Genomic DNA, 11,758 nt, shown 5'->3' on the forward strand with positions numbered 1-11,758 from the left:
CTCGCCGGCCGCGGTGGTCTAGCGGTTCTGGCGCTGCAGTCCGGAACCGCGGGACTGCTACGGTCGCAGGTTCGAATCCTGCCTCGGGCATGGGTGTGTGTGACGTCCTTAGGTTAGTTAGGTTTAAGTAGTTCTAAGTTCTAGGGGACTTATGACCTAAGATGTTGAGTCCCATAGTGCTCAGAGCCATTTGAACCATTGCAGTCTCCCGTGGTGAAACAGTTTCAGGAGACTGAATTCAGTATTCGCATCAATTTTATAACACGGCTAATTCAACCACGATGTGTCTTTTCTATACTCAAACCTTGTGACAGATAGTTATCCAAGACATATTGTAGAATTTGCTGGAATTTTACCCGTTTGTGCCCCATATCTTGGTCCTTGGTACTAAATGTTAGTAATAACGTACTCCGCAATTACTCTGCCACTTTTTCTAACCAAAATTATTTTCCTAACCTTTTTTAACAATCATTTTAATAACCGTAGTCATTGATGCTAACAACTGATTCTCTACTCGAAGTTAACTGATTCTAAAAGTTCGGGTATGTTGGGTAATAGAATGTCTATGGCACTACCCTCGCACGTTCGTTCTCCAACTATCTGCTCGAAGTAGTTTTCAGAGAAGACATTCAGAACTATGTCACACGAATGCGTTTCACTGCCACCAGCTGTAATTGCGTCACTGTCCCATTGTGTAACTGGCAAATAGAAGTCTCGCTCTATTGCAGCAGCATGATCAGGAAACATACTCGGTATATTGCCCAAGTAATTCCTGAAACTCTCTGATAGTAAATTCCTGACGCAAGTGGTCTAGAAGAGAATCCAATTACATACTTGACCCATCTTTGACGGGCTGCCCCCTTAGCTGACTGATCAGTGCGTCTGACTGCCACGCAGTGGGCCCAGGTTCGATTTCTGGCCGGGAACTGCGTTTTGTGTTGTCCTCATCATCATTTCATCTTCAGCGACGAGCAAGTCGCCCAACTTGGCGTCAGTTGAAGAGAGTTGCAACTGGGGTCCCTAACGTCCCCCGTTGGGTTCCCAACCATCAATGATGGCAAATAATTATTTCATTTAATTTCACCCACCTTTGGTGCTTACTTTACCCTGACTGTTTCACATCCTAAATCTGTAATAGAAGTGCTGTCCCGAAATTTCTATAGTAAATCTCTCCGTGATGCGTAACGTCTCTCTTGTAACGTCTGCCAGTGGAGTTTGTTTAGCATCTCCGTAACGCTCTCTCGCCAGCTAAACGATCCCGTGACGAAACGCACTGCTCTTCGTTGGATCTTCTCTATCTCCTCTATCAGCCCTACCTGCTAGGGCCGGCCGAAGTGGCCGCGCGGTTCTTGCGCTGCAGTCTGGAACCGCGAGACCGCTACGGTCGCAGGTTCGAATCCTGCCTCGGGCATGGATGTGTGTGATGTCCTTAGGTTAGTTAGGTTTAACTAGTTCTAATTTGTGAGGGACTAATGACCTCAGCAGTTGAGTCCCATAGTGCTCAAAGCCATTTGAACCATTTTTTTGAACCTACCTGCTAGGGATCCCAGACAGATGAACAATACTCTAGAATCGGGCGAACAAGCGCCTTATAAGCCACTTCCTAGGTGGATGAGTTACATTTCGTTAAGATTCTTTCGATGAATCTGAATTTTGTGTCTGCTTTTCCCACTATCTGTTTTATATGGTCGTTCCACTTAAGGTCGCTCTGAATAGTTACGCCTAGATATTTTACGGCACACGCTGTCTCCAGCTATTTGTCATCAATAGTGTAGCTGTACAGTAGTGGATTTCTTTTCCTATGTATGCGCAATATGTTACATTTATTTACGTTCAGGGTCAACTGCCAGAGTCTGCACCATTCATCAATTCTCTGCAGGTCGTTCAGCAAATTTTTCTATCTTCTGGCGTTGCTACTTTGGTATAAACAACTGCATCATCTGCAAATAGCCTTAAGGAGCATCCGACGCTTTCTACTAGATCATTTATATATATTTCATTTCACCCATCTTTGATCCTTACTTTATCCTGACTGTTTCACATCCGAAATCTGTAATAATCTCACTAACTACTATATGGTTATTTATGGCGATAAATACGTCGCCACAGCTGGCACCTATTCTATCCTTGCAATATATATTCAAATTTTGTGCGAGTACTGTATTTCGCTGCTGTTCATTACCAAGTTCAGATAATTTTCTGTTGTTAATAATACCATGCTATTATTAGTTTTAATAAGGGAGACTAATTTTGGTATCTTACGACGGACATTCCTACAGTTTAGTGATTTATTAATATTTTCTTTTTCCAGTGGAAAGGCTCAGACTTCTCTGAGGGTAATGTGGCTGATCGTACATTACGCAGGCGTTTCATCGTTGTCTCTAAGGAGGGGTTCCTCTAACCCAAAACAAGAAAAACCACTTTCACACCACATGCTACCCCAGTGGTTGCTTCTTCCGTGTAGTGCACTCCGGACGTGTTAGGGATCATTTGTGCACCAGACAGCGTAAATCAAGATATTCGCACCCGAGCCCGTCACAGGACTATCTGGACCTCTGGTTTAAGCTCCAGCTCGCCTCCAAACCAGAGGTCCATTGTCGACTCTGGGTACCATGCTGCAAATGGTAAGTTGCGCTTGCACTCCGCGTCTAATGCTAGCTACCAACACCAATTCTGCCAGTCACCTAAAGGGACCGAGGCTACCCACAGAATCCAGAAGGCACGAGTCGTTGGTGGTGACATGAGCCACTAACCTCAGTCAGTTGGACCCACTGCGTTCTATATCCACCGGCAGAGGCTCCTCCACATGCAGATGAGACCTGCAGGCAAACATACTGAGGGCACAGTGGCATTCTTCCCCGACGTTCCTCCCGTTTCCCTGAGTGGCTCCATTACCCACCTAACGTTGCAGCTCTCAATGACCAAAAACGCACCCTCTGTTATTTTCTGGACTTAGATCGAAAACCAAAAAGAGGTGGTAAAATATAGCGAAGGAGTCATATGGCATTGTTGACTGAGAGAACTTGAGAAGTCTGCTGGGAATGAGTTTTCTTCATGTATAAAAGCCCTTGTCCTCACTGTGTGTGAGTGTTTGTAGTGTATCTGTGTACGTGACTGTAATGGATGCATGTGTAGTGCGATGTAATATTTGTGTGGTATGATGATGAGGAATGGGAGAGGGCGAAACTTTCTGCCAGCACATAGCCTACTCCTCTCGAGGTGGCAGCCGAGTTTACAGTGTCGCATGGATCACCGTCAACCGATATTGTCTCTTCCAAAACATACTGGAGAGAGTTTTGAAATTTAACCTAGGACATTGAAGCAATGGCTGGTGATCAGGAACTTAGCGCCATAACTGTGTGCACGAAATATTGGCGGTGAAAACTTCTACGAACTCGATGCCTCTCCGTTAGTTGCCTCGGCTACGAAGATGAATAACGAACTCGTAATATACTTGTAATATGAGTTTTATGACATTGTCAACGACAGGATATTGTCTACTATCACCTTCTCTCTAAAATTTTCGTAGTTATTTTAAGTTTCTGAGTCTACCATAGCTATACTCCACAAACATACTAAAGAATTTAGTCACATCAGACATTATGATACCTATGCAACAAGTCTGCTGCTTCCCCTTTCAACGCCAACTATTGACTACAGTGTATCGATTGTGGTTTTGATAGTGACATCCGGTAATCTCTGGTCATAAGACATGGCTTTCCCGTGATTTTATTCTAATCCTGAAGCTAGTCTAGTACAGCGTTAAAACGATAAAGCGCCTCACCGATTGGCCATTTGCCACCCGCTCAGAACAACCGAAAATTCGATAAATAATTTTCTGCGGTACTATGCTACACATTGGTAATCGCGGCGTCTTGGAATGGCAGTTGAAAAGACGCGCAGCCTAATTTCAAATCCAATCGAATAAGGCAATCGAACAGAACTCTTGCGCAATTTTGTGCTACGCCTTTTCTTACTATGTAAAATTCCGCAGTTCGTGGTCTAGAGGTTAGCGTTGACGCCTCTGGATCACGGAGTCCCGGGTTCGATTCCCGGCCGGGTTTGAGATTTTCTCTGCCCGGTGACTCGTTATTTGTGTTGTCCTCATCATTTCATCATCATCATCATCATCATTTATGAGAGTGACTAGATTGGATTGTGAATAAAAATAGACTGTGTAAAAATTGGGACTTTGTACAGGCGCTCATGACCACCCAGCTGAGCGCCTCACAAACCAAACATCATCTTCATCTTACTACGTAAATCTAAAGTGCATTACTAAGAATGTTTTTTTCATTTTCTTCAAACACTATCATAATTGTCTTAACAGACGACCAGATTCGATCGTTTGAAATGGACATTTCAAATCCAATCGCTACGCAGAAGAACCAAGTGTTGTCAAAACTGCATTTAACACACCAACTGGGATATGATAGTACGTTCTCAGTTGTAAATTTTAGTTTTTATTTAATTTTTTGGATACTTAAAGTGTACGGTGTGAGCAAAAAAGTAGTCCCTGACTGTAAAATTAATTTATTTTTGTATAAAATTTGAGGTAGGCGTGAGATTTGTATCTGTTTATTGTCTGACCAACTTGCGTTAATACAGAAACAGAAAAAAAGTCGGTAAGTGTCCACCTGGGAGCATTTGGACGGATACAGCGCATGTAGTGACTAAATATTATAAACTACAGTTTGTCGGTGCATATTTTTTCTGTCTGTGTGTGTAGAGGTTAATCGCAGACACTACGATAGTGATATTGATATGATATTCAGTAATACGTACACGGAATCCCAGGTAGGTTTCTGCGTATAATTTACAAATATTTCGTGTAAATTGGCTGAAATATGATGTATTTGCCCCCAGAGAACTTTCCTGCATAAATCGTTTTAATTATACTGGAATGTGGAGCTAATATTCAGTTACACAACGTAGTTCTCTGAATTTTAATTATAACTCAACGCATTCCACCAGACAAGTCGTCCGCCCGTAGGTATTAAGTGCCGCACATGCGAAGCCGCGGTAGGTCGCTCGTCTGCACTAAATTTCATTTCACAAAGTACAAGAGCGACCGACTGTAGTTATTCTCCATGTTAGAATCAGAGAGGAGAAAATGGTTGCCTAGCTGTCTGGCCATCATAACGGAACGATAGTTTAGGAAATATCGGAACACTATTGCCACCAACCGCCACATCACAGTGATGCACTACACCGTCTCATTTATACCATCAGTGTAAAAACCGAACAAATAAGAAACAGTAGGCAGTGGCGACATGTCGACATTCACCGCAAATCAGATGTTGACATCAGAAGAAGCCAAGGGCCCGATTGTTTTGTAACATAAAAACATGTACTTCTCGTTTAGCTCCAAACTATCTCCAGTGCTCCCTATCTACATCTACATCTACACGATTACTCTGTAATTCACAGTTAAGTGCCTTGCTGATCATCATCGAGCCATCCTCAAGCTATTTCTCTACGGACCCACTCTCGAGCAGTGCATGGTAAAAATGAACACTTCTTCTGTGCGAGCTCTGATTTCTCCTATTTTGTTATGACGATCATTCCTCCTAACAAAATATTTTCACACCCTGAGAAGAAAGTCGGTGGCTGAAATTTTATGAGAAGATCTTGCCGCAATGAAATACGCCTTTGTTTGAATGATTGCCACCCTAATTCAAGTATCATATTCATGACACTCTCTCTTCTATTTCGCGATAGTATAAAATGAGATGCCATCCTTTGAACTTTTTCGACATTCTCCATGGATGCTATCTGATGCGGATTCCACACCGCAGAGCAATACTCCAGAAGAAGACGTACAAGCGTAGTGCAAGCAGTCTATTTAGTGTTCCAGTTTCGTGGTGTTCTGTCGATGAGTCGTAGTCTTCGGTTTGCTTTCCGACAGCCCAAGTGCAAATGGCAAAACCAACAGTGGAAACATCTCACATCTCCCCTGCTAAAGAAATGCAAAGCTGTTCACACAGGTTCCGGTAAGATCATGATGACCTTCTTCTTCGAATGCAGGGGCCTCTGCTCGTCGGGTTCCTCGAGCGTGGAGCCTCAATCAATGCGCAGTGTTATTAAGACACTGCGAAGAAACTGCAATGCGCCATCAACAAGCCTAGGAATTTTGTCGGACGGATTCATCCAGCTGCATGGTAACGCCCGCCACCACATTGGCAATCCAAGTCTGCGCTTCAGCGATTTGGTTGGTAAACACTGCAACATCCTCCATACAGTTCGGATCTTTCATCGTGTGATTTTAACATCTTTGGCGATCTGAAGAAACATGTGTGGACGTCGGTTTCAGTCGCACGTGGACATGCCGTAGTGGGTGCAATTGTGGATCGGTGAGAGGCCTATCGCGTTCTGCGAACAGGAATCGATTATCTCGTCTCCCAGTGCAATACATTTCGTAACGCGTGGGGATTACTTTTGAATGGTACATTTCATGGTCCCGTTGTACCGGGTGTTCGGTTTTCATTTCACTGCCCTTATAGTAGACTGCCTTTCGTTCTTTCCTCCGTCGTGTGTTGTTTCGCTTCCAAGATAACAGAATTCTTTCACATAGTCTACTACGGTGTCGCCAAAATTAACCATTTGCTAATCTCATTCCTGTTACTCCTCGCAAGTTTCGTCTTTCGTTGGTGTACTCTGTCCACATCATTTCATCAGACCACTTCATTTAACATATTCTATAATTCTTCGCCAATTTCGCCAAGGGTAGTTACGTCACCGGCACTATTATCATTTATAGCAGTATTATCATTCATATCCTTTCACTCTGAATTTTAATCCCAATTCGGAACACTTTTTTAATGTTCGTCATTATTAGACGGAGAAACTACATCGTGTTCTTACACCTTTTTTAATCCAACCACTTTAGTGATGGTCTTCCATTCGCATTATACCCTACTTGTTCTTCCACATATTGTAAATTATCCGTATCTCCCTGAATATTATGCCAATTTTTCTGAGAATCTTACTCCATTTTACGCTGTCGAACGCTTTTTTCCCGATCAACAGCTCCTATTAATATGTCCTGAGTTTCTTAAGCCTTACTCCATTACCAAGCGCAACATCATAACCTTTCCTAAAGCCAAAGTGATTGTCATCTAATAGTTCCTCGGTTTTATTTTCCATTCTTCGGTATATTATTCTCGTGGTCACATTTATTGTTTAAACTGTTAAGCTGATGTTGCGAAGATTGTCACATTTATTTGCCTTTAATGTCTTCAGGATTGTGTGGATTATTTTCTTTCGAAAGTCCGTTGGAATACGTCCAGTCTCATTGATTCTACTAACTTCAATATTCATTCAGTTACTATTTCCTCAAGTGATTTTGAGGTTTCTAAGAGATGATATCAATGTATTTTGCCTTGTTTGATCGCATTATATATGATGGTTATAATTAAATTTTCGCTACTTGAACCACTGTAGAGGAAAATCTATTTACCGTCCGGTTACCCAACTTTATAGGAATCACCTTTGAGTTATATAACTCAAAGGTGATTCCTATAAAGTTGGGTATATATATATATATATATATATATATATATATATATATATATATATATGTGTGTGTGTGTGTGTGTGTGTGTGTGTGTGTGTGTGTGAGAGAGAGAGAGTGAATTCCTAAGGGATCACACTGCTGAGGTCATCGGTCCCTAGACTTACACACTATTTAAACTAACTTAAACCAATTTATGCCAAAAACAACACACACACCCATTCCCGAGGGAGGACTCGAACCTCCGGCGGCTGTGGCCGCGCAACACGGACATGGCGCCTGAAACCACAGGGCCACTCCGCGCGGCTCGGGTTGTCAGTAGTGTTGATGTCATGAGTTGCCTTCAGGCGCCGGTGCTGAGACACCGACTTTGGGTTGCTACACAAGAATAAATGTTGATTACAACTGCACAGAGTCAGCATGGGTCTGGTCAAGATGAGCAGTGCTTTAGTCGTAAACCAGTCTTATCAAAACAGCAGATATAGAGCTGTGGTTCTTCGCGAGTATCGGCCCATTGCTCATGAGTTCACCCAGTTAATCTGTAACACATTTGGAGAAAACCGAATCATTGTCCGAAAGATCCAAATTGAGGAGCCACCGAAATCATGAGACTCGAACCCGTGTGATTTCTGGCCGAGGTGTTACCTGGACGACAGGGTTTACCAGTGGGACACTAACACATTTTGGAGATTGAACATGAGCCCAGCGAAGGAGGTGGCTAACATTGTACCTGAAATTTTACGGGCAGTAGTAGTGCAATTTCTCGTGCAGTTCCATGTTGTCCTGGGTACAGATGCACGCCACATTAGGCAACGTTTGTAACCTGGAACGTAAATATGCAGACTGAAGCGATAAATGAAAATTTTTATGAAGGCCACTATTCGGAAGGGGCTCTCCTGCTCACTAGGCAGATACGCTAACATCTACGGCACACTGTCACAATGGCGTTGCACAACTGCACGAGCTACCTTTAGGACGCCTCCCTCCTCAATCCAAATTCCCATTCATGCTTCAGCCCATTTGGTATTACCGCTAATCTCGAACAGCACTACAGAGTGTTTCCAACTGTATTGGCATAGCATCTCAGGATCTAACGAAATGGGGGTTCCTGCCAGAAACCTAGGTATAGGTGCTTTAACCAAAGGAAACCGTGTGGTTCCAGGGACATTCTCAAGTCTCTAACATCCATGATGTATATATGTAGACTGAAGCGCCGAATGATAATTTTTACCATGGTAAGTATTCGAACCCAGTTCTCTTACTCACTAGGTACACGCACTAACCACTACGCCACCTTCGCACAGTGGCTTCACACAACTGCACGGATTACCTTAGCATCCTCCCTCCTCAATCGAACTTTCCCTTTTGTGTTCCCCCTAGAGTCGAACATCATCGCAGAGACTCTCCAAGTGCTGTAATCAAATTAAACTCTACAGCTCCAGAGAACACTGGTCTCCTGATGAATAGGCATATTTGCTAACGACTATAGAGGAGGGAAGTGTGCTATGGTAGTCTTTCCAGGTGTGCAAAGCCACTGTGCCAGGGTGGCTTAGTGGTTAGTGCATGTGCCTAGTGAGCAGGAGAACTGGGTTCGAATCCCAGCCTGCGTATATAGGTCATAGATGTCTCATACTTCAGAAGATCTTTGGAAACATATAGCTTCATTTGACTAGAACATAAACATGGTACTAATTATTAGATGTTACCCACTCGTGTGGAAATTAAAATATGTTTCTTTCAGTGGTTAATTCGTTATTTTTCTTCCACATGCCTGTATAAAAACCTGTATAAATATTTCCACAAAGTTTCAGTGTTCCTAGGATCACTCGTTTTTCATGGGGGCCCTCTCCAGCAACGAAAGAATAATTATAAAATGTTAAAATGTGTGTGGATTCCTAAAGGACCAAACTGCTGCGGTCATCGATCCCTAAACTTACTACTTAAACTAGCTGAAACTAACTTATGCTAAGAACAACATAGACACCCACGCCCGAGGGAGGACTCGAATCTCTGGCGGGAGGGGCCGCGCAGTCCGTGACATAGCGTCTCGAAACCGCACGACCACTCTGCGCGGCTAGTAATTTTAACTACCCTGCGCAATCACGTAATATGATAACAATCATAGGCTTTTTGGACCATATGTTGGTCATCTTCCGATTTTACACTCATATCCGGAATCTGGCGAACAAAGCGTTCACGACATGGGTTGGCACACGTAGCATATGCTAGCAGAGGCGCAGCGCGGGGTAGCCGCGCTGTCTAGGGCGCCTTGCACGGTTCAAGTGGCTCCCTCCGTCGGAGGTTCGACTCCTCCCTCGGGCATGGGTGTGTGTCCTTAGTGTAAGTCAGTTTAAGTTAGATTAATGAGTGTGTAAGCCTAGTGACCGATTACCTCAGCAGTTTGATCCCATCGGAACTTAACCACCACTGGCAAATGACAAGGGCAGCTGGTTAGACACTTAGCGGCGCCGTGTGTTGGCAGCGCCCAGCTGCTGCAGGAGGTCGGCCGTGGAGGTGTGCAGCCGCACGTCGGCCCAGCTGGGCTGGCCCTTCGACCCCGGCTGCGCGCTCAGCTGCAGCATCCAGCGAGGCGGCGGGCCTCCGGGGTACTTCGAGTGCCGCGACTCCGTCTGCCTGTGCTACCTCTGAACAGCCCCACAGCCAGCTCTGGCTTCCTCTCTTCGTACCGTGCGACAATACCTCAACACTGAACAAGGTTTGTCTGTACCTTCGGCCATAGCTAGATACTAGTAGAATGGACACGACGTCATTTTCGTGGCTGAAACATCTCTCGGCTGAAACCTCGTGACTACTGGCAAAACATGGTTGTTTCGTGTTGTGCTTACGGGTTTTCAGAACTTGTCGCCGGTGGCAACATTACATTTAATGTGAAAGTATTGTTATACTAATGAAAATGTGTTTACTGAAAATTGTAGGGCAAATACAGCTATTGTTATAGGCGCTGAAACGCAAGGACGTTAAGCCAACTATTCACTAGCGCATTTGCGCAAAACACGTTCAGAAAAAATGTTTTGACAGCCCAAAGACTGGAGGGAGTTGGCTTTGCAGTGATGGTGTTCCAACGCTTTTCTATTTTCCTGAGCATATTAAGGAGAAAAACAGTGTTTAATGCTCCTTTCCCTTTGCATTTCTCTAGTTTTCGTGCACAACAATATCAATTGTTTGTTTTGTTTCATAAGTGTTCAGAGATAAAAAAAATTCGGGCATACAACGTTTTTACTTTAGACACGAACTCACTATTATTTCTTACAAGAATTTTAGTGTCATTTACCTAAATTGATATTTTATCGAGTAATTTCGTCTCGATAACCACTCAAGTACCGTCTTATGCATTTGTTAGGCTTTTATAACTGCAACAGCAACAGATGCAGGTCAACTGTAGCTCTGGTTTAATTTATCACAGAAGAAAAAAAAAGTTTTTGTAGGAATTATGCAGCATTTCATTAAGAAATCTGGGAAAAATAGGATACAAATATCGGGAGGCAAATTCCTGATATGAAAGCCCGCCGACATTTTTCCAACACTCATGTGGTTTTATGTCTGAGACACTCCAAGCGCATAGCCTCTGTACATCAAGCCCTGTCTATAGTTGTCTATGGTCGAAGGTCTGTACATAAGACGTTCTAATTTCACAGTTTGTACTGTTTGTGCAAAATTAATGTAAAGTGCAGTATTTGGCAATAAATGTACACTTTGAGAGTTTATAATCAAAAACATGATTTAGTACTGCTATCTGTGTCTTCCCTTATAAATAACCTGAACAGTATAAGCGGATTTCCGGTCGTCCAGCGATGCTTCTTTCCCAGATCACAAAATTTCAGTGATTACACCTCCATAGCCTCGATGCGCCGGAGCGAGCTACAGCCGCGCGTGCGCAGCGCCAGATATCATTTCAGTGCACACACGGCGGCATCGCAGCCATAATCGTGCAGCAGTACGAGACTGGAATCCAACCAGTGTGCAGGTAGAAAGAAGAAATCATGCAGTGTTTCCCTATTTCTTTTATGAATATATTAAGAAACGCAACGGGATTGGCTGACAGTTGCAGAAAGGACCATTCGTGACACTATTTATGAGTTTAAGTGCAGTTGAAAATAAATTTTTATTTTCGAATGAATGTGCAGTCGTTTGAGGAATCAGCAGTAAAACAACAGCCATAGCGTCAGCTGTTCATCTTTTCCAGATAACTGTCTCGACCGTGGCTGCACTTTAATTATTCTGCAT

The 11,758-nt window shown here is 43.5% G+C and overlaps 1 long non-coding RNA gene across 1 annotated transcript in view; it reads left to right on the top strand.

The window, feature by feature from the left end:
* LOC126194966 (uncharacterized) overlaps positions 1 to 11,248 on the top strand; it is a 33,811-nt gene extending 22,563 nt beyond the window's left edge. Inside the window, exon 2 of the long non-coding RNA XR_007538532.1 lies at positions 9,996 to 11,248. This is a non-coding gene — a long non-coding RNA (uncharacterized LOC126194966). The remainder of the gene's footprint in view (positions 1 to 9,995) is intronic.
* Positions 11,249 to 11,758: the final 510 nt, after the last annotated feature.

Source organism: Schistocerca nitens, chromosome 7 (assembly GCF_023898315.1).
Source record: "Schistocerca nitens isolate TAMUIC-IGC-003100 chromosome 7, iqSchNite1.1, whole genome shotgun sequence".
NCBI lineage: Eukaryota > Metazoa > Arthropoda > Insecta > Orthoptera > Acrididae > Schistocerca > Schistocerca nitens.